Genomic DNA, 13,913 nt, shown 5'->3' with positions numbered 1-13,913 from the left:
TTCAGTTGAGGTATTGCTTTGTCATTGTCTTTGTCATCTGGATGGTGGTATTTGTGAAGGATTTCTATGGCTGAGGTGTCTTCGATGACATCTAAATGTTTGTTTTAATAATTGTACCATGTACTTTTCACCAACAACACCAGTAGAAACATTAACCATCTCTTTGTTCTTGTGGCATTTAAATCTATTGTAAAGAGACTAGCATATAAATGCAATAACATTTCAGAGTAAATTACTTTATAAGAGCTCATCTCTTTCCTGGAGAGTGAAATGGGGAAAATAAAACCGACTTTTTTCAAAGAAAAAGTGAAAGTGCTCTTCAAGCAAAAGCAAAGTGAAAGTAATTTCCTACGAAAGGAAAGTAGTAATAATAAAAGTCTTTATTTATATACATACTAGCAGAAATACCCGGCTTTGCCCGGGCTAAAGAGAATAATGAAATCTAAAAACGCCGTCGAGACTACGCAACCCTCAACTGTTAGTAGCTACGATACCATATTTCTACATTAATAACTCTCCAATCCATGCCAGCATGGAACATAGACATTAAGTGGAATGCCAGTCTCTCATCTAGGAGGGCCTTGAAATCAATGTTACCAACTGGGGACTATGTGTGTCGTAGTGATAATAAAAAGACCCAAAGGAGGTATGCAACGAAATAATTTTACTCAACACTTTGCAAGTGAATCAGTGGAGGCAAAGATGCGTCTCATTTACTTGACAATTTATGCACCACATTGCAGAAATCACAATGAAAGTATATCTGAAAGGGTAGTCTTACACTGTTGTACCGTTGAATTACAAATAATGCTCATCTGTTATGTTCGGGTTAAAATTTCATCAACATCAAAAATATATGAATTTTCATGGGAGTTATGGCCGTTATACATAGAATATAATTTCCAAATTTCATAAAGATCCGTTCAGTACTTTTGACGTAGTTTTGGATAAGAAAACAAATGACTAATGTGTGTGTTTGTGTGTGATGGGTGTATATATGTATAGATATCTGTATGCTTGTATATACATGTATATATGTGTACATATTACATGTACATCTATATATATACATCTACACATGTGTATACATATACATGTATGCATATATATCTATATATATATATGTATATATATATGCATATACGTGTACATATACATGTATATGTATACATATACATCTCTTTCTCTCTCTCTGAAAGTATCGAAATGTGATTGTTTCAGTTAGTGGAATAACGTGTACATATACATCTATATGTATACATATACATCTCTTTCTCTCTCTCTTTCTCTCTGAAAGTATCTGTCATTACAGTATCGAAATGTGATTGTTTCAGTTAGTAGAATAGTTTCATTTTTAAAGTGAAAGTATTTGACATGAGTGTTTTTGTTTCACTTTTGACACGTAATACTTAAATAGTGGAGGAGATATTATGTTGCTGTGGGCTCGAACTCTGGAATTATGAGAAGAAAAAATCTTAACTAAATTCCTTACCTACTGGTTACGTTTTCTCAAGATTATATCAGAATAATAATTTTCTTTTTAACACAATGAAATGAAGAGAAAGATTCAATTATAATTGTTACGCACAGAAAATATTTTCTTCCATTAGAAAAAAATAAAAGAAAAAACTAATTACCTTAAAATAAAATAAGATAATAGAAACACTTGAATATTTGCGACAATATTATTTTCATCCCTAATTTACAGATGGCGAAGCAAGCCCCTATGGAATTATTTATCAAGCCAAGACATCCGGTTGCTGAACGTGATTTTGAATCAGATGACAGCAATGTAAATGAAACCGAAGTATTACTGACAAAAAAATTTCATACTAGCTTCACTTTTGTAGTCACAAATGATGGGCAAGTGCAAAAGCCGCAGTGTGTTATTTGTGGAGATGTGTTGGTCAACAACTCAATGAAGCCATCAAATCTCAAGAGACATTTAAATACAAAACATAAATGAGTTCAAAGCTAAAAGAGTTCTTTGAAAGAAAGCATGTTGATTTAAAAGGCCATCAGAAACAGATCTTTGAAGTGTCACACATAAATACTTGTGCATTGCGGGCTTCTTATAAGGTAGCACTTTGAATTGCTAAGGCTAAAAAGCCATACAGAATTGGTGATAGGATATATTCAAGCTGTCTGTATGGAAATGTTAGGCGAGCCGGCGGCAAAGAAAGTGGCTCAGATGCCACTTTCAAATGACACAATAGCTCGACAGATTCATAATCTGGCTCATGATATGGAAAATCAGCTCATAGGACAGATTAGCAAACTACTTTTCTTTGCAACTTGATGAATGCACAAACTTTGCTAATCAGGTGATTCTGATGGTGTATGTGTGCTTTGAACATGAAAGTGATTTGAAAGAAGAGTTGGTTTTCTCTGCTTCATTGCCAACAAAAACAATTAGTTCTGAAGCATTCAAGACTGTGAGCAACTACATCGTTAACAAATGTGGGTTGGATTTATGTAGGCATATGTTCTGGTGGCGCTGCCGCAAGGACTGGATGGCATTCAGGAGTAGTTACCCAAATTAAGGTGCTTGCCCCAGATTGCAAGTTGATGCACTGCTTCCTTCACTGAGAAAATCTTGCAACAAAAAAATGTCAACAGAACTAAGCAGTGTTCTCAGAGAGGTTGTAAATATTGTGAACCATGCAAAGGTGAATGCTTTAAAATTGAGACTATTTGGTGCATTATGTGATAATATGGGAGCTAATCATAAACAGCTCCTATAGCATGCTAATGTGCGTTGGTTATCGAGAGGGAAAGTCTTGTCAAGAGTGTTTGAGCTATGAAACAAGCTTGCTGAGTTTCTTCAGGACAAAAATCCAAATTGGTCACAATTGTTCGGAGATGTGAATTGGTTAGCCAAGCTGGCTTATTTGGTTGATATCTTTGCTATCTTTAATGATCTCAACACCTACATGCAGGGAATGATGGCTTCATGTTTTACAATGGCAGACAAGATCGATGAACAGAAATGAAAACTAGAAGCATGGAAGAGTCAAGTGTCAAGAGATTGTTATGACATGTTTCATCAATTAGCGACAATCAGCGCTGATGCAGGTGAAGACCTTAATATTACATTTCTACGAAATGTCATCAGAAAACACTTGACGAATCTGGCAGACCGGTTTCAGTTTTTACTTTCCAGCAGAAGATCCACGGAAAGGGAATGGATGGATTTGAAACCCTTTTATTTCACTGCCAAATGACTTAAGTGTCATTATGGAGGACAAATTGTTGGATCTGGCTAGTGAGGAAGAATTGAAGAGGAGTTTCAAAACTACCACATTACTTGGTTCCTTTTGGATTAAAGTAAAAGTAGAATATCCTGAGTTTAGTGAAATTGCCCTGAAAACTCTTCCATTTCCTTCAACATACCTCTGTGAGACTGGCTTCTCAACCACAAGTGTTATTAAGACAAAGTACAGGAATAATATGGATATTCATTCTCCATTGTGCGTGGCATTGTCCTCAATTGAACCACGACTGAATAAACTGACAAAGAAGAAGCAGGCTCACCTTTCACATTAGTAAAAATTAAGATTATAAAATGATTATGTAATATTGTATTATTTGTTTACAAAATAAATATAAGATATCGTCAACTTTTATCATATTCATTATATACATTGTTTCCAGTATAAATTAATATTACTAAGAAATATTACCAGTCCCTGACACATTGGAAAGAAAAAAAACCCGCTGGTACGCCTCATCAGATAGTTTGAGAAGCACTGGCCTAAATCAGTTATCCAATGACAAACTTATTGCCTTCTGACTATGTAGCCTCCTGGCAATAAAGTGGGCTCCACCTTGAACTATTGTCATGAAGTTTTTAAATGGTTAGTTTTTCTTTTAGTCGTTAATGATTATAATTGAAGGAGATAACCAATTTTAGATATGAGCGCAGTAAAACATTGTAGGATATCTGCACAGAGTTAAATAGAACAGAGTTAAATAGAGCAGAGTTAAATATCAAATATTTGTCTCTTACTCTATCATGCCAATATGCAGTGTATAACCAATCAAAGCCCATAAATAAGGTCACATGTGACAGCCTCTTCTCAACTCAGTTTTGAGCCTACAACTCCTTATAAAAACCCAGCTTCTCCTCATCTCAATGTCTTTTGGTTCCAGACCTTTTAAGGTCTAGTCACTAACCACACAAGACACAGCCAGTTCCAGCGACAACACAACAGCTGCCATGTTGAGACTCACCAACTTCGTCCAACAGCATTCAGTGACCTCCATTTCCATCGCCACTATCATCCTAACATCAACATCTCTACGTATACAACTCAACAAGCAACTCGCCCAGGTTCCAACACTCAGCTGTTCGTGAATTACTTCACCATGGACCAACTATCCTGATAACTTCAGTAATTGCAGCATTTGCTGCTGTAATATTAATTGTTGTTGTTGCTTCTATTGTTGCACTTGCAGTTGTATCTGCTGTTGTTGTTGCTGTTTTTGCAACTCAAGCAAACCTGCCAATATATTTTCCATACTCTTACGACATTCTGTAGAATTCATACACCGACTTTGTGAGTTTATTAACTCCTCTTTGAGTTTCTATTAACACCACATGAATTGGTTTATTCTCGTTGAGTTTGTTTAAATCCTCGTCAAGTTTTTTAATTCCTCATGAGTTGTTTAAATCCTCATTGCCACTGTTTGCCCACTTCGGTATACAGTAAACTTTGTAAAACCAGGAAAGTGTGGTTGGTGGCAGACATTATCTCTTAATTCTTTATTACCCACAAGGGGTGAAATACAGAGAGGACAATACAAGGACAGACAAAACATGCAGCGGGGAAGAAAAAATAAAGCAGATGAATGATGGGATGATATTATATGGATGTGGGGATGCAATGGCTACTCGAACCCTGTACTCGAGCAGTTACATTTAATACATTTTTTATTCTTTTTTTTTCTTTCATAGTTTATCTAAAAATGTTTTACTTTAACATAGCTGTCACTTACTTTTAGTGCTTTCACTTCTCTGTATTCAATGACAGGAGGCAGGGTATCAAACCCCACCTCCTACCCTATGGGGTCCACATCAGACCCAATAGTCTTTTTTAGCTTTCTATATTTTTCCAAGTCCAGCAGCACGCATTTTTTGGTGGGGAGGGGAATCCCCTGCAGGCAGTTTTACCCTCATTGTATTCTTCCATTTCGTTAACATTTTCAGAGTAACAACCCTCTGAAAAATTACTGCTGTTTGTTTGGTTTTCTGTGAAGGCCTGAGTGGTTTGGCTGTGTGTGTTTTCCTGATTATGTGTGTCTGTGAGCATATGTGTACCTGTCCAGCTTTTGTTATAAAATGTTGTGCATGCTGTTTGGGTAATTTTTTAGAGTAACACCTGCATGATTTTCATTAAGGTAAAAAAAAAAAAATTTCTGATTTTTTGCGTGGAATCAAGTACTCTGACCTCCTAATATGCTGCAAATCCCAGGTCTCAGATTCATTGGAAATTCTTTTTTCGTTGACTGAATATAATCATAATAAATATAAGCATAAAGCTCCTACTCCTGAGACTTCTAATACAATTAGAAAATCTAAATCCAGAATACATGAGGTTATTTGGTTTGCCCCTCCTTTCCCAGTTAGGGTTAAGAATCTATCTAGATTGTTTTTTAAAATCCTACAATCTAACTTCCCAAAGCATCACAAATATTACCTTATTTGTAATAAATCTACTATAAAATTTTCGTACTTGGTAATGCCTAATTTAGGAACAATAATAGCTTCTATAAATAGGAATAAAATTAAACGTATAATGAATATGGTCAACAATAGGGTAACTAATAATAATAATTTAGGGGAAGGTCTACGTACTAATGAACTTAAGGATATAGCGAAAAACAAGGACAACAATAGTGCAACTAATAATAATGCTTTAGAACTAGCACTACATACTAACAGAAATAAGGGTAATGTTAAGGTATCGACCCCAAATGCTAACATAATAAATAATAATAATGAAACTTTAATGAATTTAAAACCAGATACCATATCCCAATATAATGATATTAATAATGCTGGCAATATAAACAAGAACATTAATAGTAGGTCACCACTGAATAAAATTTGTAACTGCAGAGCCCCCCTGCTTGCAGGATCATGTCTTCGATACAATCTTGTGTATAATGTATAGTTAGCATACCCAATAGACAAAACAAGATGTATATAGGTAGTATGATAGATTTCAAAAGGCGATACAGGCCCCATCTGAATTCCTTTTCAAACCCTAAGTATAAGAATTCCACTACCTTAGTGGCATATATAAATAAACTTAAGGATAGTAACTTGCCTTATGACCTGACATGGTCCATAATTACAAGGGCTCCCCAATATGGTAATGGCTCAGATAGGTGTACATTGTGTGTAAGGGAATCATATATAATCCTTAAGTTATATAACGCTAATATGTCACATAACATGAAAATTAACATACTGATAGCAGACTTAGTATAATGAACAATGTGTCCCCACTACGCAAACACTATGAAACGAAGAAACATGTACAGAACTTCATGCACCACATGCAATTTGCTGGATATGATCAGAAAGATAGGGTTCTAGTATACAGGGGTGCAAGTAAGAAGTTAGATAACATTATATGTAAAGAAACCCATGGTACCTGTCCTAGATATAGAATCAAAGACTGGAAGAGAATACAAAAAGCTTGTGACAAGGCAAACAGGGTGAACACATAGTATAAAACCAACAAATATCAAGGAGTGATGTTTGTAGAGGCCACATCCTATAGAGAACTAGCCCATAGATTTAGGATAGCTCTGAAGGAGACCAAACTCAACATTAAGATTGTTGAAAAGCCAGGGAACTCCATCAGATCACAACTGTGAATACCATATGCACCAATGATAACTGCAATGTATGTAGGATTAGCTCTGGCATTAACTGTAGAACTCAAAATGTAGTCTACAGCATAAGATGCATAGAAGGTGTTTGTAAAGACATGAACATGACATACATAAGGGAGACATCTGGGAGCATTGCGGAAAGACTAAATGAACATTTGAGACAATGATGACGACAAAAAACAGTCCTCCATACTCTACAAATGTGGAGGCAACTTGGGTCAACAAGACTTCCTCCACCCCCACCCCCACCCTATATAAACTAGTGCACGTACTCGGATTCCCATATTCGATTTTCAATACTTCCACCAAAAGAATACATATCCAGAAGATGCTCTCATCTGAATTTGCTACTTCACGGTATGAACACCCTCCCACCCTCTCCATCTGTACTGGAAGTTCCTATCCTCTGTCATCCTTTGGTTGGCTCCCATGAACACTTCTAAAGGCTTTACCCCATCCCCACCCCTACTTAGGGTTTATCTCCTATGTAGGGTAGTGATCATATAGTGCAGAAATATGATGGTGTAGTGTATGCAGGTTGAATTGAAGGCTATTGTTTGTTCATGAATTCTGCCAAATGCGAGCTTTCTTTTCAGGTACATGATGCTGCTGTCCCCCGGGCCCATACTTCCCACACCCTCAGGGTTGGCACTCTCAATGTCGGCTCACTGAAAGGTAGGTCTGGTGAGATTGTTGAGATGCTTGAATGGAGATGTGTCGATTTGTGCTGCCTCCAAGAAGTAAGGTAAAAAGGAGGTTCCGCTAGGTTCCTCACAGGCAAAGAACACAGGTACAAGATTTTCTGGGCAGGGAACACTGACAGGGTCGGGGGCATGGGTATACTTCTTGCGGGAAAATGGCTTGATAAGGAAATTGAGGTAGTCAGAGTATGCGACAGAATACTTACGATTAGATTAGTGCTTCATCATGGGTTAGCAACCATTTTCTTGGCCTATGCCCCTCAGCCGGGGCTACCTGATGGACAGAAAGACCAATTTTATGACATCCTCCTGCAGACTACCTTGTTGATAAATGACTGGGACCTTCTCTTTATGGCTGGTGACTTCAATGGACATGTTGGACAACATACAGGGGGCTTCCATGGCATACATGGAGGCTACGGTTTTGGTTCCTGCAATGAGGGAAGAACAAGGCTGCTGGAGTTGTGTGATGCAAATGATCTTATGGTTTGCAATACTAACTTCAGGAAACCAGCCAGTCACCTAGTCACCTACTGTTCTGGCAGACACACTAGCCAAATTGACTATATCCTCGCCAGAAAAAGGGAAAGATGGCTGCTTATAAATGCCAAAACCTTCCCAGGCAAAGAATGTACCCCACAACATAGACTTAGTGACTTCAGGATCAGGGCTAAGTGGTTGCCCAGAAGACGACCAGCACGGAGGAGAAGGGTCTGGAAGCTTAAAGATCCTGCAAATAGACAGAGATTTAGAGACGTATTACTCAAAGCTTTTCATGAAATAGAAGGGGATATGGGGAAGACAACTGGAGGTTTCTACAGGACAACCTGCTGAGGGCCACTGACCAGATCTGTCCCCTCTTAACCCAAAATAACGTGGTGGTGGAACATTGCTGTTGACAGGGCTATTACACAAAAGAAACAGGCTTGGAAGAACTGGAAGAATGGTGGTAGTAGAGAATTGTACCAGACTACCAGAAGGGAAGTTAGGCGACAGGTTTATTTAGCCAGAGGGGAAGCAGATAAGAAAAAATTTGCCAATGTTCTGTGCCGTGAGGACCAAAGACTCAAGGTATTTCGTGTTGCAAGACAGTGTGTGAGAGAGAATCGTTATGTCGTAGGAGAGAAATGTGTCCGCATGGATGATGGTTAACATTTTTTCTTATCTGCTTCCCCTCTGGCTAAATAAACCTGTCGCCTAGCTTCCCTTCTGCCAGTCTGATACAATTCTCTGCTACCACCATTATTCCAGTTCTTCTAAGCCTGTTTCTTTTGTGTAATAGCCCTGTCAACAACATTGTTCCACCACCACGTTATTTTGGGTTGAGAGGGGACTTTGCACCAACCACAGATTTGGTCAGTGGCCCTCAGTAGGTTGTCCCGTAGAAACCTCCAGTTGTCTTCTACATCGTGTGAAGCTATATCCTCCTCTATTTCATCAAAGGCTTCGAGTAATAAGTCTCTAAATCTCTGTCCATTCGCAGGATCTTTGAGCTTCCAGACCCTTCTCCTCCATGCTGGTTGTCTTTATGGGCATTGAAGAGTTTGCAATACTTGTGGCCTCAGGAGAATGTTTCTTAATTAACGACAGGAAGCCACTAGCTACATTGGTGGAAACGTCTTGTTTGAAAGTGCAGTTATACCAGATAATTTTCCTTTTCCTAATCTTCATGAGGTGGGGAGAGAGGATTTGGGGAATGTCCATACACATGAGCTTCTCAGTAAACCCACTCATAGCCAAAGCATCATTGTAGGGCCCTATTAAAAATCTCTCTGTTGGCTGAGAGATTAGATACCCATTTGCTAATGCCTGAAACCAGGTTTCTAATTACAGTACGGGATAGTTTGAACTCTTGTGGATGTATATCATTTCCTCGTTAGGCCTCCTGTAGGAGTAATACTTGCCTGTGTTCAGGTCTAAGGTTATGCCCAAGAAATCAACTGTAGTCAGATTGGTGGTAACTGTTATAGACAGACCGGACTCCTTAAATATTTTTCTCTAGTCCTTCCTGAACCAGTCCATGGCATGGCTGTTAATATGGCAGGAGAGAGTAAGGCCATCATCCCCATAGAGGGCTGACCTATGTGGATGGGTATGTCTCTTGAGGGTATCCAAGATGTATAACCCGACAAGGTTGGCAATTTCAGCCCCGTCAAAGCTCCTCATAGAAACATAGAACAATGGATCGCCTTCTTTCTTTACCCAGAAGGAATCATCATGGACCAGAATTGACTTTCTGGCATTCATGATAATTCTGATATCAAGATTACTTATGCTGGTGTATTGCTCAGCAAAAGGTAGGGCCTTTGAGAGGAGGGGCTTAGATATGGAAGGGTAGAAGTTGATAATGTCAAAGAGAGTCTGCTGTATGTTGACCCAACAGAGGGACCAGCTATCCGAGTTGACAGTACCATGGTAGATAAAGCAATTAAGAGTATGAAGACAGGGAAAGCCCCTGGCCCATCAGGAATCACTGCAGAGATGCTCAAAATATCTGGCAGTGTCGGCTATAGCCTAGTCACCCGTATTACGAACCAGGTGATACACGAAGGAGTCATACCCAATGACTGGTGTAGCAGTACCATAGTCAACTGCTACAAAGGTAAAGGTGACGCTTTAGATACAAATAATTACAGAGGTATCAAGCTTTTAGATCAGGTAATGAAAGTCACGGAGAGGGTCATAGCTCAACTGGTTAGGGAGTGAGTCAGTTTAGATGAGATGCAGTTTGGGTTCGTGCCTGGGAAAAGCACCACTGATGCTATATTTCTGGTAAGATAGCTTCAGGAGAAATACCTAGCCAAGGATAAACCTCTGTTCCTGGCTTTCGTTGATATGGAGAAAGCCTTTGACAGGGTCCCCCGATCTCTCATCTGGTGGTCAATGAGGAAACTAGGGATAGAAGAATGGTTAGTGAGAGCTGTGCGAGCCATGTACAGAAACGCTGGCAGTAAGGTGAGGGTTGGCAAAGAGTACAGTGAAGAATTCCGGGTGGAGGTAGGGGTCCACCAAGGTTCAGTCCTCAGCCCCCTCCTATTTATCATAGTCCTCCAGCCTATAAAAGAGGAATTCAAGACAGGATGCCCCTGGGAACTCCTCTACGCTGATGACCTTGCACTAATTGCTGAGTCACTATCACAATTAGAGGAGAAGTTTTAGGTGTGGAAGCAAGGACTAGAATCGAAGGGCCTTAGAGTCAACCTAGCTAAAACCAAAGTCCTCATAAGTAGGAAGGCAGACAAAACACAAACCCCTTCGGGTAGATGGCCCTGCTCGATCTGTAGAAAAGGAGTGGGTAGTAACTCTATAAGATGCACCCAGTGCAAGCTATGGACACATAAGAGGTGCAGCAATATCAAAGGAAGGTTAACTAGGAAGTTAGTTTTTGTATGCAGCAGATGTTCTGGAGCTATAAATACTGTGAATGTGCAGAAAACAACTTCTGCCACATTCCAGGGAGAAAAACTAGAAGTGGTTGATAGCTTCCGCTATCTTGGGGACCAAATTAGCAGTGGAGGTGGGTGCGCTGAAAGCATAGCTGCTAGAATTAGAATAGCCTAGGCAAAGTTCAGAGAGCTCTTACCTCTGCTGGCGACAAAGGGTCTCTCTCTCAGAGTAAAAGGCAGATTGTATGACGCATGTGTACGAACAGCCATGCTTCATGGCAGTGAAACATGGGCCGTGACTGCTGAGGATATGCGTAGGCTCGCAAGGAATGAAGCCAGTATGCTCCGATGGATGTGTAATGTCTGTGTGCATGCTAGACAGAGTATCAGTACCTTTAGAGAAAAGTTGAACTTCCAAAGCATCAGTTATGGTGTGCAAGAGAGACGATTGCGCTGGTATGGTCATGTAGCGAGAATGGATGAGGATAGCTGTGTGAAAAAGTGCCACACCCTAGCAGTTGAAGGAACCTGTGGAAGAGGTAGGCCCAGGAAGACCTGGGATGAGGTGGTGAGGCACGACCTTCGTACATTGGGCCTCACCGAGGCGATGACTTCTGACCGAGACCTTTGGAAATATGCTGTGCGTGAGAAGACCCGGCAAGCCAAGTGAGACCTAAATCTATGGCCTCAGCCAGTCCACTTACGCGTACCTTCATTCAGTGGACACTAAACTCCACTTGCGAAGACCTGTGGAGGCAAGTGAAATTGAAATCGAGTTAATTTGGAAACTAAACCCCACTTGCGAAGACCTGTTGAGGCAAGTGAAATAGAAATTCGAGTTAAGTTGGACACTAAACTCCTCTTGCGAAGACCTGTGGAGGCAAGTGAAATCGAAATCGAGTTAAATTGGAAACTAAACCCCACTTGCGAAGACCTGTTGAGGCAAGTGAAATCGAAATCGAGTTAAATTCAACGACTGGCACCCATGCCAACGCCATCTCCTTCATTGGACACAAAACTCAGCTTGCGAAGACTTATTGGGGCAAGCGAAATCGAAATCATGATGGCACCTGTGCCCGCAGCATGTATATGGACCTTCGAGTGGGATTGTTGCCGGTGCCCCTGGACTGGCTCATGTGCAGGTGACACATGAAATGAAATGCGCCATTTTGGGTGTGGCCGTTGCCAGTGCCCCCTGGACTGGCTCTTGTGTGGGTGACACATGAAAAATTTTTCGAATCGAGATCGTTGCCAGTGCCCCTGGACTGGCTCTTGTGCGGGTAACACGAGAAATTTTTCGAGCGAGACCGTTGCCAGTGCCCCTGGACTGGCTCTTGTGCGGGGCATGTTGTAGGATTTTCAAGCGAGATTGTTGCTGGCTCCCCTGGACTGGCTCATGTGCGGGCGACACATGAAATCCTTCAAGTGAGATCATTGCCAGTGCCCCTGGACTGGTTCTTGTGCGGGTGACACAAGAAATTTTTCGAGCGAGACCGTTGCCAGTGCCACTGGACTGGCTCATGTGCAGGCGACACATGAAAACTTTCGAGTGAGATCGTTGCCAGTGCCCCTGGACTGGCTCTTGCGCGGGTGACACAAGAAATTTTTCGAGCGAGACCGTTGCCAGTACCCCTACACTGGCTGAAACCTTACCTTCTTTACAATGTTCCATTGGTCAGCCTCAAAGTTTTCAAGGTCTTTCATACGTGAGGGGGCACTTTTGAGATTTGAAGCCAAACTTATCTGTAGATGTAGTTGTGGATGGCTTCTTGTAAAAGAAAGCCTTCCAGCACATGTGTCTGATGACACTTTCGGTCTTCTCCATAAGCCATGTCAAATAGATTTTCATTGGAAGTATTTGAATATTTATCAGTGAGTATGATAGTGGTTGTCTCTCCATTGCAAACTGTTGGCCAGATGGTTGCGAATGGCACTCAGCAGTCTGGAGCAATTGTATGAGTGAGTGGACAAATGAAAGAAGGGCATTTAACATATTTATTGGGAGTTACATGTATAGATCAAAACAGTTTGATTCAAATTCATTGGTATTCTGAGTTTCAAGTGTGATGCTTATCTTCAACCATTCTGAAATTGAATGAGAGAAGGTGATTGTTATTACCATAAGTTGGGCTGCAATTAGTCAAGGAAGGTCATGCGGTGTCACGGTTTGATGTTGGTATATCAGTCACAACAGTTACTTGGGAAATGCCACATGGTGAACAGGAAATTGACAACGTAGTGGACAGGAAATCGGTCGTGTAGTTTGAGGGGAAGTAGGAAGGGACAATGTGTGCCAGTATATACGTGTAAATGTGAGTGTGTGAATTTGCTTATGTGCTTTTGTGTATTACAAGTATTACAAACTATTCAAACCCCGCCATAATGTCAAGGTGAGCTACTCCTGCCTAGACAACATCGCATCTAATATGGCATGCATCAACAGACATAAAAATGCTCCTGCACAACCCTCAACACCACCACCTTCCCTCTAGAAGGATCCTGTCTCTCAAGTGCTGTAGTATACAGAGCCAATTTTACACCATCCGACGGTATCACTAGGCACTATACAGGTATGACAGCTAATGACTTCAAGAAAAGATACTGCTAGCACATGTACTCACTCAGATCCAGGGTCAGAGAGAACTCTACTTCCCTGTCTCTTTTCCTCTGGAGATTCTGTGACATCCAAGACAAAACACTCGGCATCAAGTGGACTATTGTTGACAGAGTGCCATCAGCTTCACCTGGTGCCCCTAATTGCCAGCTCTGCTTCCACAAAAAAACTGCATATCCTCCAACAAACTGCAGTATCTCTCAATAAGAAATACAATCTATCCTTCTGCTGCTACCAGAAGTATTGCCCTTCTGGCAAAGTTCAAGCCACTAGCCACTGACAGCCTGAATATACTACCTTAGTTAC

The 13,913-nt window shown here is 40.5% G+C and overlaps 1 pseudogene; it reads left to right on the top strand.

Moving 5' to 3' along the window:
• The first annotated feature begins 355 nt into the window (after positions 1–355).
• Positions 356–3,564, top strand: LOC128247656 (SCAN domain-containing protein 3-like; annotated as a pseudogene).
• Positions 3,565–13,913: the final 10,349 nt, after the last annotated feature.

The sequence above is a fragment of the Octopus bimaculoides genome, chromosome 4, assembly GCF_046866305.1.
Source record: "Octopus bimaculoides isolate indiv1 chromosome 4, ASM4686630v1, whole genome shotgun sequence".
Taxonomy (NCBI): Eukaryota; Metazoa; Mollusca; class Cephalopoda; order Octopoda; family Octopodidae; genus Octopus; species Octopus bimaculoides.
Note: the sequence above shows the minus strand (reverse complement) of the source record. Positions and strands in the feature narration are given on the sequence as shown.